Raw genomic sequence first — 16833 nt, 5'->3', positions numbered from 1 at the left:
GGTGGCGGTGCTGGTGTATTTTGTTTGTTGGGTTTAAATCTGCCTAAAGGTGAGTTTGTGTGCAGTGAGATACACACAGTGACAAGGTTTCCTTGTGTAGCTCATAGGAAAAACATTAAACTATAAAGGCTTTTGAAAACTTTGACAACCCATTTCCTTCCTGGAATTAAAGCTATAGGAGGTAGTTGCAGTTGTGCACTTGGTGGCTTTAATTCCAGCTCTTTCTGTGCTTTGTGCTCTCTTTGTTTTGAGAGAGCACGAAATAAAGATATTTTGTGCTGTCTCGATTCCTTTAATTTTCCAAAAATGGTTCTCCTTTCAGAAGTGCTAATATGGCATTTTAAATTCTGATTATGTCCTGGATTCCTTGTGTTTATTAGGTCAATGAGCTACTAACCAGTCGAACATCAAAACATGTTATCTGTGAGACAACTTATTCCTATCTTCTAAGAAGCTTTTTCACCTTTTCTAATGCACAGCATCTGCTGTGCATGAGAAAAAATATTTACACCTCTTGCCTGACCTATGAATCTCTGCAGTTCCTCTAGAGATAACCCTAACCCTAATCCATGAACACTTTCACTGCTTCCCTGTTTAATACTCTCCTTGTCCAGCCTGTCAGCCATGTCTTACTAGGTCGGAGTTTTACTACACATTAACGTTCTTGTGATAGTTCTCTCTCAGATTTCCAAAGCTTGATATATTGTTTTATAACTTAATCCTGCTTCAAACGTCTTCACAATTTTCTTTCATTTTCTTTGAGCTTAATAGTGTTGTTAGTTCACTAATGTTCTCTAACAAACCTCTGAGTCCTTCACAAACCCATATGACAGACAGATGACCTCCAAACACAAATGGCTGCACTGAATTACATTTTACTGTATCAGAGTCAACAGGTTGCAACACTACTGATTTTTGTTCAAAACCTATTTTGAAACTCAGAATCATTTTCCTCCAAGTGCTACTTTGTCCTGGTTTGCTATTTACTGTAAACTGAAACGTCAGGACTTATTAAGTTGAAGTTTAGTTACACTTGTTACTGGTTTTTACAAAAAGAATATGCTTCCTATGTTGAAAAGTAGCAATGCTTTCTAAGAATTACAGGTAGTAATAATGAACAAGATGGATATGTCTTGACAAGATAATTCTAAAATAATTACCTGTCATATCAAAAGATTTATGGTGCATTGAGTCAAGCTGGTGCAGTGCAGGAATCCCTGCATGCCCTGGAACTCCATGCGCCAACCACTAGTTATTCACTATTATTCTTTGCTAAGGACACACAAACACACACATCTTGATGTGCATGAAGGAATCCAAAATAATTTTGGAGGGCACCAGGGAAGATGGTCCCTATCTGTAGTTCTCAATGGGAGGGAGGCAGGTTGAGGCCTGTAGGCCTGGTCTTTTTATCTGCCTTCTGGCTGGTACTCTTGCCTCACCATGTCTCCTCTGGATATGTCCAAACTGTCTCACTCAGGTCTCTTTGGCTTAATCTGCTAAGCATCTAACATGAGCGTGTTCCTCCCTGATCCCATCATCCTCATCTCTCCCAAAGAGAATCTCAACGTCTTTATCTCTGAAACAACCCAGTTTATCATGTCACTTCTTTTTAAACATTAACTTAACTTAATCATTCAGTTTCAGCAGCTCCATTTTAAAACATCAAACATGCCCACCCTTAGAGGCCTGAGGGATGAATTTTTACTACAGCTTACACATTCCAAACAGCAGCTAAATTAGAAGGTATGGTGTTATAATGAGCAGGATATTCTTTAGTGGAGTCTGGGGATGCTTTCAAAATGTTTAAGAGCTTCATCAGAAAAGTTTGAAACCAATAGTTTGATGTGTTTCTAACATGCAAAGCAGATTAAGATCAGCAACTCCTCCTGCATCCTGGGCATCCCGTGCAAGTACAAGTAGCAGTAGATGGTAGAGAAAACATATGTTCTCTGGTTGTTCTACAGTAACAGCAGGAAACAGCTCATTCAATGTTTTCAACATAAGTGGTAGCTACACTTGTATTAAACTTGTGCTTCATTTTATTTTTGTGTCTAATGATTAAGCAGGCGTTGTTCTTTGACATTCTGAAAAGATTAGAAGTGAGAACTGGTACATGAACAACAATGTTACCTGAATTGGTTAGTTTTTAAATGAAATCTGAACACATTGGGCCCACGGAAACAGAGATTCCTTGGCAGCATAGTAATGTTTCCTTAGAATTCAGCCTCTTGTTGTTGTTTTCGTTTCTTGGTTTCGTGTGGTGTGGAATGAAGGCAGGCAGGTCGGTTATTTTCTTACCTTTTACAAAGAAACCTTGGAGTTTTCGTTCCTTCTCATCTTGATTTACTTGATGAACTAGTTTGTTTGATGCTGAATGGGTAAGCAAGATTCATTGTGATAACAACTGAGTGGCACCACCTCCTTCCTTGACTTCTGACCGACTTAATGTGCTCCTACTTGTTTGTACAGGGGGAAAGGTTTCTGCTCCCTTCTGGCTGCATCACCAAGTTATTTTGGTGAAGTTTGTTTCTTATGCACATCTTCTCTAAGGATGACTCCATTATTTTCTTCAAGAGTAAAGATGGGCATTCAATCTGCAGACCTCTTACTACTTTGCTGAATAACCATTGCGTAGACACAGTTATGGAAAAAATGCATCATCCAACAGTTTTGAGCAAACTTCATGCTCACTCTATAGACTCATAGTGTAGCTTAACAAAGCACCAAGGATTGAAAATTTGAGTGTAGCTCTTCAGACACAGCCTTCAAAAAATAAAATATAAATTTTACTTTGAAAGTTATAAAAAAATGTTTTTTGAACTGAAATGCGTCTTCATGTCATGAATTGATGCTCTCTACTTTGTAGGATAATTTAAATGATTAAAATGTGTGGTCACATGTCCAATTTCTTCTATAGTTCCAAGAAACAAAGTTTGTATGTAGAATTATTACTGTCTCTTTAAACAAAGAGAAAAGGTCATGATAATGATGCCATGGTCACGGAAACTTCTAGTTAACTGACACATTACAGTTAATTGGAGGCTCGGAATGTTTTCTTAAGGCCACACCCGAACGAACATCCTATCTTTCTTTGTTTGGCACGCTGGGAAAGTCAAAAGAAAACAGTCAATATTTAGAACTGTGGAGCTGCACTAGTTCAACAATTCACTGATGGTAGAAGGTGCCATCTTCATCTGTTCAAATATTAACATAAGTAACATTTTTGTATGCATTGCTTAGTTTTGGAAGTTGGTCAAAGGTAGAAAGATCCATTTACATCTGAGCTTTAACTTCCTGGTTGACATTTCTGGATCAGGGCTGTACAAGGACAGGATTGAATGCTACCAAACCTGCAATTTTTAGGTGTATTCTTTCTCCAACATGAACTGTTCATTACCTGCACAATACTCATATTTACAGTACATTTACATATGCACAGTGGCGCAGTTGGTAGAGCTGTTGCCTTGCAGCAAGAAGGTCCTGGGTTCGATTCCCGGCCGGGGTCTTTCTGCATGGAGTTTGCATGTTCTCCCTGTGCATGCGTGGGTTCTCTCCGGGTTCTCCGGCTTCCTCCCACAGTCCAAAAACATGACTGTCAGGTTAATTGGTTTCTCTAAATTCTCCTTAGGTGTGAGTGTGTGTGTGCATGGTTGTTTGTCTTGTATGTCTTTGTGTTGCCCTGCGACAGACTGGCGACCTGTCCAGGGTGAACCCGCCTCTCGCCCGGGACGCAGCTGGAGATAGGCACCAGCAACCCTCCCGACCCCATTAGGGAAGAAGGGTGTAAAGAAAATGGATGGATGGATGGATGGAAACTGAGATAATGCACTGTTTGATAACTGCTTGACTAATTCCAGTGCATGTGTTATGAAAACTGAATGACTTTTGTGTAAAGTGCCAAGCAAAGGAAATTTGTTGTGAATTGGCACTATATTGATAAACTGAATTGAATTTAATTTAATTACAATGAAATCATCATTATTTATCTAACTTGCCAGGATGCCAAGATTGGTAATAAGAAAATGAACTTAAGCTATATTTTTAATGCATCTTTGCTGTCCAGCTTGTGCATCTTTGTCTTTCATGAGATTTGATATTCAACACATTGCTCACTGCAGAAGCTAGCAGTGTTGATCCACTGGGTCACACTGCTCCACCTCGGTGTGCATGCTCTCTATAGGATCAGTGGTTTCTGGCAAACTGTTCAGTTTCTTTTTGTCACTACATAAATTATATAAACTTTACTTGTAAGGGACCACAAGGTTTAATCCTAGGATCCCTCTATTTAATATTTAATATACATTCTCCCTCTAGCTCAAGTTATAACAAGAAGTAAGATAAGTTACTATAGTGATGGAGATGATACACAGCTTTACATTACGATGTCACTAGGTGACTGAACAAGTGGCACGCTATGTCTAGAAGAAGAATCAGGGCTGTTCCTCCCAGAGACAGGGGAGCCCCAGGATAACGCACGTTAAGCTCAGAGGAATTTTATTGAATCACGACATGAGACTGGCAGCTCCACCAGGCCCAGCTTTGTCCTCCGGAGGCTCCACAGCAGGTGGCTGCTTTGTTTTATACTGAAAAAAAATTCCTAAATCCTTTTGGACCCAGTCAGAGTCTGAGACGTACATCCTTTTGTCTCCTGTGGAAGCCTTGTGTTTCATTTTGGAGGCAGAAAATGGGCCTTGTTTATGGAACTTTACAAACCAACTGTTGCTGTTCCACATCAAGGAACGTCAGAGCTTTTAGAAGTGTTTTCTAGAGAGTTTATAAAAGTTCGTCCCCTTCAGTGTTTCTTTCTTTACAAAGCACTACAGTTTAGTATTTGGATCATCCTGCTTCCATCAGGCCAAATTCTCTCAGAATTAGTCACAGTTTCACATTGACATGCTGAAAATGACAGAAATTCCAGTAATACGTGTTTCTTCCATCTTTGAAGTTGCTGTTGTTCTTTAAGTTGGACTTTGTGAAGGCTAATAACTCTGAATTTAATCAACTTATTCTGCTTATTTTATGCTTCATATTTTATTTTCCTCATCTCCCCTCCAAAGCCCTGCCTTTTCCTTTAAAACTCCAGCTCAGTCCCACGGCTCCCTCCATGCTCCTTAACGTCCATTGACCCCTCTTTTCAGAGCCGAGACAAAAAAAACTGCGCAGCAGTGCAGCTGGACGCCTAAAACGTTGCCATGGTGACCCCTAACAATGCCATCCAGATCCAATCAGTGTGTTCGGCAAGCCACCATTCAAACGAGCCTCAGACGCCTCAAACGAAGGTCACGGGAAAAATGGCTTGAGTGGGTTTCATAAAGCTGCCGGGATTGACTGACCACCCCCTACATACACACACACATACACACACACGTGGGTCAGCACATGCTGCAGATCAACATAAACCATAAAGTAGGAAAAGTCAAAGGATGTTAAATCTTTCTGTCAGGAGAAAATTTATAGATGTTGAAAAGAAAATGTATTTATTCATTTATTTCACAGAAACCTTTCAAAAAGATGACCAAACAAAATTTAAAAAAGTCAACTTTCTTGACTGAAAGAAACTAAATAAGTCTCTTAGTTGTCAAACTAGAAAATACTATGATCTCACAGAAAAGTTGTGCCAAAGATACTGCAGGTTAAACAAACTCCAATCTACACCTGGAAACCCGGCTCTGATGTGATGAACGTCTGAAACAACCACGTACCCAGCTTGAACATCATCATTGTGAGCAGCACCGTCCTCTGATATCTGGACCAAACTCTACCAGGCTCCATGGTGACCAGGCTGCTGGTGTCTCCAGTCAGTGCAGGTGGATGATGAAAGACCACTGGTTCTCCATCCAGGCTGCTTCAGGTTAGCTGCAGACAGACAACAGCAGCCGCTCCATGCTGGACCACTGACACTGAGTAGGAGTCTGTGTGAGAGAGTTTTGGAGTGTGTGCGTGTGCGTGTGTGTGTGTCTTAAGGGTCCAAGCAGGGATGGAGTAAGGGAGCGTAATCACCCCAGCAGAAAAAGAGGGAAGAAAACCAAGGGATGGAGTCAAGGATTGGATTCATTGTTTCTCCTGTATCTGTCTCTGCAGCTCAACAGCGCAGTGGATCTAAATTCAGGCTGCTGCAGAGTGACCACAGAGCCGAAGCAACATGTTATCCAGTTTAGATTAGATGGAAGATTTGAAAAGCAAAACTGATTCATTTTCTACTGATTTTGCTCCCCATGTGTTAAATTAATCAGCTTTACAAAAGACACAAATAGGTAAATATATATAAAAAGGTTTGTTTTGAAATATTTAAATTAACTTAATTTTGTTCACAAATGTAGAATGTCAATATACATTTATTAAGGACATTTATTAAGAAATGTGATAAAATGGAAAACATCAACTGACTTTTCTATTGCAATGTTCTGTTTTCTACATTTTAGCACCTCTTGGTATTAATCAGTACTAATTAAGCTCATTTCCATATAGTACTATGTTTCTACACCTGCAGAAAGAGAAAACAAATCAAAAACAACAAACCATAACAACAAAACAACTTACGCATGTGTGTTCTAGGGTCTCTGTGTTACCCAGAGGTTCACTAGTGAGCTGCTGGAGATAGGCACCAGCACCCTGCAGGTTCAGTGGGTACAGACAATAAATAGATGGAAGAATATTCAAATTGGAAGCAGAAAATCTGTGGCGGTCAATACAAACTGTGATCCAGTCTTTTCATCAGTTAGATGACAAAGTGGTATTTGAAGTTTTGAGCATAGATAAAGATAAATAAAGTATGGACCCTCCTCCTACAATAACATTCCTGACAAAGGAGACCACTAATCACATAAGCAGCTAAGAGTTGATGGTAACTCTGGAGGAGCTGCAGAGATCCACGGAATAAGTGGAAGAATCTGTAGACAGGACCATCCACAAGTACGGCTGCTAAGTAAGAGCAGGAATATAAAAGGCCAATATTTCCACAAACCATACAAGGACACAGCAAGCATGTGGAAGAAGGTGGCCTGGACATGCCATCCCCTCTGTGAAACATGGTAGTGGTAGCATCATGCTGGGTGGGTGCTTTTCTTCAGCAGAAACAGGAAAGCTGGTGAGAGTCAATGGGAAGATGGATGAAGCTAAATACAGGGAAATCCTCCCAACTAACTACTTACTGTTTCTCAATTACCAACAGTGAGACCAATAAAATATTCTGTGGCTGTAGCGTGACAAAATGTGGGGGAATGAAAACTTTTGCAAGCTGCTGAGGGTGGAATAGCATCTAGAGAGCATTATACAAATTATTTCCACAGTAAGAACACGTGCTACTGGCAAGACTTGAAGTCCAGTCCAGGATTATGATGAGAAGGTCTGAGATCAATGATCCGTCTCGCCTACCGCACCCACACACCACACCACCATGTCCAACTCCACTGAGAAAGTGAGGAGATTATCAAGCTGCTATCTGGTTGGTTGAGGCCTCTATGGAAGCATACCAAAATGAGAAATGCCTTAACCCACCCCCTCTTCACAACCCCCCCAAACAACCCCAAACCCCCACTGCAGCTCTTCAGCATCAGGCTTATCTCCAACCTTCACAACTACTCTAAAAGTTTTAATTAAACACTTGGCAAAGTCTGAAAGGAAACAACAGAAGGAGGAGGAAACCATCAACAAGCAGCCTGCAACGGCCAGAATCAGTCTGCAGCAGATCCACAGGTTCACACTGCTGCTGTGTTCTGTTAGACTGAGATGTTTATAAAGACCCAGACATGAGTCATCACCAACCACCCCACCAGTATCAGGAGTCATGGTACTTTAGGAATCTTTATCTCATTCTACACTAGAAAGAGCTGTTCTGACTTTATGTTTTACATGAGCTGAAATGTAAACAGAAAAATTCTGTTTCCATGTAACAAATCCACAGTAACCTGCATTACTGACAGGCATGACAAGCAAATGTAATTCTTTTAAGTAAATAATGTTATGACATTTTTATTTATGTGACATTTGCAACATCTATAAGAACATGACCTGGCCATCGCATTCCTACACATTTTAAATCTCCCTTCACATCACAGTCTGGGATTTCTTGCACTGACTGAATTCAGCAAGCAGAAAGAGAAGTTGAGAACAACGTGTTTCAGAATTGTTGTTTACCTTTAGTTTAGTGGTTCAGTCTGTGTTGGTCACACTTCCAAAATTTTAATTAGCATTAACAACCATCTAATTCAGCTCTTCACAGAGGAGGATGGTTCTATTTACAGGCAAATTTTCCAGCAATTTGCATAGCATTGAACTGCCACATTACACAACATCATGAACAAAGCTTAGTGATTGGATAACATTTCAAAGCTCAGCACAACCCATGCCTCCAGGAAGGAATCGTTTCTCAACAGACAGAGCCCAGACCCTCTGGATGAAGCAACGCTTTTTCTGTTTTTAAGGCAAAATTTCCCAAAAATGTGTTAGTGTAATGTTAACATTATAATTGAGATGTCAGATAATAATAAAGAGTCAACTTTGATGCAACTGGTGTTGCAAACAAGTTGTGATTGGGAAGTTACACAGTAAATGTTACTGGTGTTTATCCGGCTGGCCGACTGGACTCTACGTTACTGTCACTTTTGTTTCTCATCTGAACAATGGGGTCAGAGGACACCGGTCACAAGGAGATTTTACAGGAAAAGATGAAACTGTGGTTATCAGCAATTCAGAAGTAATTTGCAGTGAGGAAAGTCCTACCATCGACAAATCATTTTCTTAGAACAATACACGTGAGAAAACATTTTTCAGACTTAGAATGGTGACGAAAGGGAAAAAAATACTCATTTAATACATGGAAGAGGGTTTTGTTTTATGCATCTATCTATCTATTATCACGCTACACGCTAATCCCTAACGGGGCTGGTGAGGGGTGCTGGTGCCTATCTCCAGCGGTGAACAGGTGAGAGGTCGCCAGCCCATGGCAGGGTAAGGAAAAGACATGACAAACCATCATGCACACACACAGACTCACACCTAAGGAGAATGTAGAGAGACCAATCAAGCGGCAGTAATGTTTTTTGGACTGGAGTATCCAGAGTGAAACCGTGCATGCAGAGGGAGAACATGCAAACTCCATGCAGAAAGACACTAGGCTGGGAAACGAACCTAGGACCTGCTTGCTGTAAAGCAACACCGTGCAGCCCGATTTTGTTTAAGTGACATCATATTTAATATGCAGAATGACGTCCAGGCATGAAATTACCAAATTATATTTAATGTTATTGTAACAATAGTTTACAATGTGTAGGACTTGGGACTCTTTTATCTGTGAGCTTGTGTAAAGTTGTTGTAAATATTTGTGGTGAAAGAACTAAATATTACATTTTATAAATCTGATTTCTTATAATAACATGAACTGTCTCAATTTTAATGGTATTTTCATTTGAAATTGTTAAGACAGAAATAACTGAATGTTACTCATAAAAGTATTTGATCCCCTAAACCCAACCAGAATAATGTATGTCACAGAATGGTTCCAGTTAAGCTCAAAATATTATTTCATTGAGCCAAGAAGTTTGATCTTGTCTTTGATGGACCAACATCAGTCATAGTTTATCTAGGAAGTGTCAGATCAAAAGTTTGGACACACCTTCTCATTGAATTCAATTAGAAATTGTGTCCACACTTTTGGTCTGTACTATATATATATCGTTTGGGTCGACAAGATAATGAAGATGCATTATTAACAAGTGGCTGCACTATCTGTACCTCATGTAGATGTAGAGACAGATAAACCCTTGGCCGGACAGCAGCACAGTCTTTTCCCATGCTGTTATCAGCTTATTGTTGGAGCCATACGGAGCAGCAGACTGACGGATCTGAACCAAGAAGATTGAGTAAGTTCACACTGCAGCTTAACGGACGCTAACACACCCTTCTCCTTTTACACCTGTGCTGGACAATAATACAGCTGCTTTATCACCAGACTTGCTTCACACATTCATAACATTACAGTGGATTGTCATGAGATTCACACACGGTTGCATCCTCAAAAAGAAGGAGATGCAAATCATATTTGCTGTGTTTTTTTAGTTTCCATCCCTGTGGTGGCCTTTTTTCAGGTAGAACAGGTAGAACACATCTCAGTTTGGAATCTTCAAAATGCTGTGACAGCAAAAATGCTGACTTTTACTGTGATTCATAATTATGCATGAACAGTTCAGAGACTAGCATTTGTGTTCTGCAGTCAGGGCTTAAGCTGTGTTCATGCAGCAGGCACATACTACCCCAATCTTATTTTCTTTGCCCAGAGGAAACTTGTACAGCAGTCTGAATGGTCTAAGTTTGATTTTTTTCCATTTTGAGACACTTCCATGAGTGGTACTAAATAATTAATGTATCAGATTGATTTCAAAGTGTCAGCACTTTGAACGCATTCCATCAGACATTTATGTTATTTATGTGGGACATGCATCATAATTCTGTACCAGTAGAGGCCAGACTGTATGTGAAAATCCTAATTATGATATTATGAAAGAACCTTGTTCACAAGAAAAAAAATTGGAACTGAGCATTCAGACCTGCTGTTGTGAAAGAAGCCTAAGTCCTCTTGTGTACCTCTGCTTGCTTCCATTTGAACAGATGAAGAAAACACAGTTGGTGGCCTTTACAGGCAGGTAGAAGAACCATAGCTATCCTCTAATGAGCAGCTGATGCTAATTTGCCTATTTAACAGTTACAGAGGTTTGTAACAACCCATTATAGCCAGCTGAGTTACAAGGGTTTGGTGGAATCAGAGTGGGAGGCAAAATCTGTGTCTGTGTTCTTTGTGTTTCAAGGCAAAGGTTTGAATATTCAGTTATTTTATGGGCTAGCTTTGTTCTGTCCAGCATTACAGGGAGGGGCTGCTCACCCTGGGAGACCCCTGATGGAGTCAGTCATCCATCTGAGTGCCAGTCCAGAGACAGACAGAACGGAAAGCCATGCATACACAAAACATGGGACAGAAGTGGAGTAACAGGAGAAAACCAATGCAACTCCACCCAGAAACACACCAGCTCTTATTTGAACAGAGGTCATGTTGCTGTCATGTTAACCGCTACACCTGACGCCTGAAGCCGGAAAGCCAACTATGTTTTTCCAATTTTTCTCAAAAGACTCCCAGCTACGATTTCTGCTTCCTACTGAGAGAGGAGGACCAGTGCACGTCATAATTTATGAGACCATATAAAGTTCCAGACAGATTTGCAGTCAGTGCTCCTGCTATTCTCACTCCCTTTTTTTCTGTGTGTACCCTCACACTCCCCTCCCCTACACATTTCATCCTCCATTCCAGTCTGACCCTTCATAACAATGGAATCTCAAAGAACCACCAATTGCCTTGTGACCCTTAACTTCACTCTTCTACAAGTCTTTTCTGAACCGTGCCAACAAAGTATGTGGCTCACGCTCAAATAGGAAGGTATTCAAACGTAGATTACCAACCAGTCCAGTAATTCTGACATCCAGGTTTAGAGGCCCACAGCAGAACAACAGAATATATAAGCTTTTTTTAAAAAGATATTACAATCTAAACTTCCAAACTGTAAAACCTGAAGTTTGAATAACTAATTATTCTAACATGAAGCAAATGTTTATAAGAAGTAAATCAAAACACTGTTGGTTTAAAACCCATCAAACTCATCAGGTTGTTTTATGTCTAAATGGAGCCCATGTGTGTATAAAGGCATGTAAAGATGGAATTACTGAAATGAAATAAGTCCCAATGAAGCCAGAGTCAGACAGGAAAAGTCACATTTTTTAATAGGGCTGTGTGTGGCAGTCATTTTGTTACTGTGAACAGCTCTTTGCTGATCTGCTTCTTTTCCGGTTTTCATTGGTGATGATCTCAAAGGTTGGAAGCCTCCTTTTCATCACCCAAAAGTTTAGCTCCCTCCAGGGTTTCTCTGTCATGTTTAAGTCCAGACTCTGACTGGACCACTCCAGTATGCTCATATTGCATACAGTCAGAAGAAGTACTTACTTTACAGCTGTCAGCAGTCAGCAAATCTCTGTTGTGTGTTCATCAATGGACTGTTACTAAAACTTGATTAGAACATGGAAGTGATTTACTGGTTTTCATTTTGTCTGATGCCTTTGTTCCTGAACAATAAATAATTCATTATAATTAAAGATAAAGCTGTACATCTTTAAGCTATACAGATAAATGTCAGAGATTCACAAATAGAGCTAACTTCTCCTTTCATTATATTTTCTCTTCATGCTCCAAAATGGTTTTCAGTTATTTGTACCCCTGGCCTGCTGTCTGCTGTAATCTTGATGAGAGCATAACAAGCCTGAACAACAGGATCCCTAGCAGTTGCCCCCCTACACACACATACACACACAAATGCCCCCGACCAAGTCCCCAGAGGGCCCCTCAGACCTCCTGAACGTCCTTTATTAACCCTTTTCCATCCAAACCTGGGCTGAGCTACGCTGCCTGAAACGCTCCACTAATGAAAGAGATTTGAACAAAGCTGTGTGAGATCAAAGCAAACTTCCTCTGGTCATTTTTAGAAAGCAACCAGTAAGCCAAACATGACATTCCATTTAGCTTTCAAAATCCTGTCTGTCTGTCAGCTTAGCTCTGATATTACTAGCAGAATCTCACAGCAGGGGAGGGAAGATGGCCCAGACTCTACATGTCTCGCCACATCGCTGGAGCGACTTTAAAACTTTAACAGAAAACTTAATGTGGAACAGTAACATGCAAAAAAAAAAAAAAAAAAAAAAAAAAAAATCACCATCCAGTTTCAATCAAATTTGCTGGATAAGATCCTTTAGGATCTAAACTGCCACTTTGGCCAGATTTAGATCAGGGCGGCTTTTTAACAGCGTATTAAACGATTAACTCAAGAGTTGTTGGATGTGCCAAAAGGCATGATGAAAGTATGTTGTGTTATAAATGTATTTGCCTGCTTTGAAACCACACTCAGCTGTAAACTTTTGACATAGATCATAAGGATGTATTAAGCAGCTGACTTAATATCTTACAATGAAAAGCAGACTACTGGGTGCATGGCTGGACCCATACGATGCCCTCCATCCTTTCTGGGGCTTAGGTGAGACCTGAATGGGCTTTAATCAAGGCTTCTAGCTTGGCAACCAGACCAGGCTAACTCTGGTTTGAAGCAGGGTGGCCTCATCGCTGGAGCTAAAAAAGATGGACTTACCACCTTTTTTAGCGGTACGACAACTTCCTGCTTCTTGGACATCATCACTGAAAATCTCATAAATTGCAGACAGTCTGTCCAGGTTTTACCCTGCATCACCATATTCTCAACCTACAACAGATTATTACCTCTTTTACCAAACAATTAATGTTTGGTAAAACTCACTGTAAATGCTCGCTCATTATACAAATTTAACTCAACTTGAAATGCCATGTAATCATGTTAGTATAACAAAATGGCACACACATTACTAGCCCTACATCAAGAACAGATAATATGGTTACAAGAACAGATAATGATCCTAATCTAACTTTAGCTGAAACAAACAAGCAAGCTTTTGTTTGTTTGTTTGTTTGTAGTAAGATATGATTTCTTACTAAATCAAGATGGCTAATGACAACCTTTGTGAAAAACTATCCAGTTCATAAAAACCTCCAAGGGCATAAAATACACACAGGTTAGAATTTAAGAGAACATTACTTTTAGTGTTGTTGGTTTATTTTTTTACTATGACTGCATATATATAATAACCATAGGAGGGATAACAGATTTACATTAATCACATAAATGCTAATTTCAAGTAACAGCAATAATTATCAAATAGTTAGAAAACATTTATTTTACACTCAGTCCCTAGATGAATACTGTGAAAGTCCTTAAATCTCTAATCCATGAGTGGTCAAGAGAGGATGATTAAAGTGATTTTATAATCTGGGAGTTTCAGATTTGAAATCACCTATGATAAGACATCTGGGTTCCTGTCCCTTAATGGCAGGACAGGGGGACAGGAACCCCGAATGTCTTTTCCCCTATTTATCCACTGGAGGGCGCTCAGGACGCATGTGAATAGTGAAATGTGTAACTACCACAGTAAAGTCACTAGGTGGCGGTGCTGGTGTATTTTGTTTGTTGGGTTTAAATCTGCCTAAAGGTGAGTTTGTGTGCAGTGAGATACACACAGTGACAAGGTTTCCTTGTGTAGCTCATAGGAAAAACATTAAACTATAAAGGCTTTTGAAAACTTTGACAACCCATTTCCTTCCTGGAATTAAAGCTATAGGAGGTAGTTGCAGTTGTGCACTTGGTGGCTTTAATTCCAGCTCTTTCTGTGCTTTGTGCTCTCTTTGTTTTGAGAGAGCACGAAATAAAGATATTTTGTGCTGTCTCGATTCCTTTAATTTTCCAAAAATGGTTCTCCTTTCAGAAGTGCTAATATGGCATTTTAAATTCTGATTATGTCCTGGATTCCTTGTGTTTATTAGGTCAATGAGCTACTAACCAGTCGAACATCAAAACATGTTATCTGTGAGACAACTTATTCCTATCTTCTAAGAAGCTTTTTCACCTTTTCTAATGCACAGCATCTGCTGTGCATTAGAAAAGTATTTACACCTCTTGCCTGACCTATGAATCTCTGCAGTTCCTCTAGAGATAACCCTAACCCTAATCCATGAACACTTTCACTGCTTCCCTGTTTAATACTCTCCTTGTCCAGCCTGTCAGCCATGTCTTACTAGGTCGGGAGTTTTACTACACATTAACGTTCTTGTGATAGTTCTCTCTCAGATTTCCAAAGCTTGATATATTGTTTTATAACTTAATCCTGCTTCAAACGTCTTCACAATTTTCTTTCATTTTCTTTGAGCTTAATAGTGTTGTTAGTTCACTAATGTTCTCTAACAAACCTCTGAGTCCTTCACAAACCCATATGACAGACAGATGACCTCCAAACACAAATGGCTGCACTGAATTACATTTTACTGTATCAGAGTCAACAGGTTGCAACACTACTGATTTTTGTTCAAAACCTATTTTGAAACTCAGAATCATTTTCCTCCAAGTGCTACTTTGTCCTGGTTTGCTATTTACTGTAAACTGAAACGTCAGGACTTATTAAGTTGAAGTTTAGTTACACTTGTTACTGGTTTTTACAAAAAGAATATGCTTCCTATGTTGAAAAGTAGCAATGCTTTCTAAGAATTACAGGTAGTAATAATGAACAAGATGGATATGTCTTGACAAGATAATTCTAAAATAATTACCTGTCATATCAAAAGATTTATGGTGCATTGAGTCAAGCTGGTGCAGTGCAGGAATCCCTGCATCCCCTGGAACTCCATGCGCCAACCACTAGTTATTCACTATTATTCTTTGCTAAGGACACACAAACACACACATCTTGATGTGCATGAAGGAATCCAAAATAATTTTGGAGGGCACCAGGGAAGATGGTCCCTATCTGTAGTTCTCAATGGGAGGGAGGCAGGTTGAGGCCTGTAGGCCTGGTCTTTTTATCTGCCTTCTGGCTGGTACTCTTGCCTCACCATGTCTCCTCTGGATATGTCCAAACTGTCTCACTCAGGTCTCTTTGGCTTAATCTGCTAAGCATCTAACATGAGCGTGTTCCTCCCTGATCCCATCATCCTCATCTCTCCCAAAGAGAATCTCAACGTCTTTATCTCTGAAACAACCCAGTTTATCATGTCACTTCTTTTTAAACATTAACTTAACTTAATCATTCAGTTTCAGCAGCTCCATTTTAAAACATCAAACATGCCCACCCTTAGAGGCCTGAGGGATGAATTTTTACTACAGCTTACACATTCCAAACAGCAGCTAAATTAGAAGGTATGGTGTTATAATGAGCAGGATATTCTTTAGTGGAGTCTGGGGATGCTTTCAAAATGTTTAAGAGCTTCATCAGAAAAGTTTGAAACCAATAGTTTGATGTGTTTCTAACATGCAAAGCAGATTAAGATCAGCAACTCCTCCTGCATCCTGGGCATCCCGTGCAAGTACAAGTAGCAGTAGATGGTAGAGAAAACATATGTTCTCTGGTTGTTCTACAGTAACAGCAGGAAACAGCTCATTCAATGTTTTCAACATAAGTGGTAGCTACACTTGTATTAAACTTGTGCTTCATTTTATTTTTGTGTCTAATGATTAAGCAGGCGTTGTTCTTTGACATTCTGAAAAGATTAGAAGTGAGAACTGGTACATGAACAACAATGTTACCTGAATTGGTTAGTTTTTAAATGAAATCTGAACACATTGGGCCCACGGAAACAGAGATTCCTTGGCAGCATAGTAATGTTTCCTTAGAATTCAGCCTCTTGTTGTTGTTTTCGTTTCTTGGTTTCGTGTGGTGGAATGAAGGCAGGCAGGTCGGTTATTTTCTTACCTTTTACAAAGAAACCTTGGAGTTTTCGTTCCTTCTCATCTTGATTTACTTGATGAACTAGTTTGTTTGATGCTGAATGGGTAAGCAAGATTCATTGTGATAACAACTGAGTGGCACCACCTCCTTCCTTGACTTCTGACCGACTTAATGTGCTCCTACTTGTTTGTACAGGGGGAAAGGTTTCTGCTCCCTTCTGGCTGCATCACCAAGTTATTTTGGTGAAGTTTGTTTCTTATGCACATCTTCTCTAAGGATGACTCCATTATTTTCTTCAAGAGTAAAGATGGGCATTCAATCTGCAGACCTCTTACTACTTTGCTGAATAACCATTGCGTAGACACAGTTATGGAAAAAATGCATCATCCAACAGTTTTGAGCAAACTTCATGCTCACTCTATAGACTCATAGTGTAGCTTAACAAAGCACCAAGGATTGAAAATTTGAGTGTAGCTCTTCAGACACAGCCTTCAA

The sequence above is a fragment of the Gambusia affinis genome, linkage group LG03, assembly GCF_019740435.1.
Source record: "Gambusia affinis linkage group LG03, SWU_Gaff_1.0, whole genome shotgun sequence".
Taxonomy (NCBI): Eukaryota; Metazoa; Chordata; class Actinopteri; order Cyprinodontiformes; family Poeciliidae; genus Gambusia; species Gambusia affinis.
Note: the sequence above shows the minus strand (reverse complement) of the source record.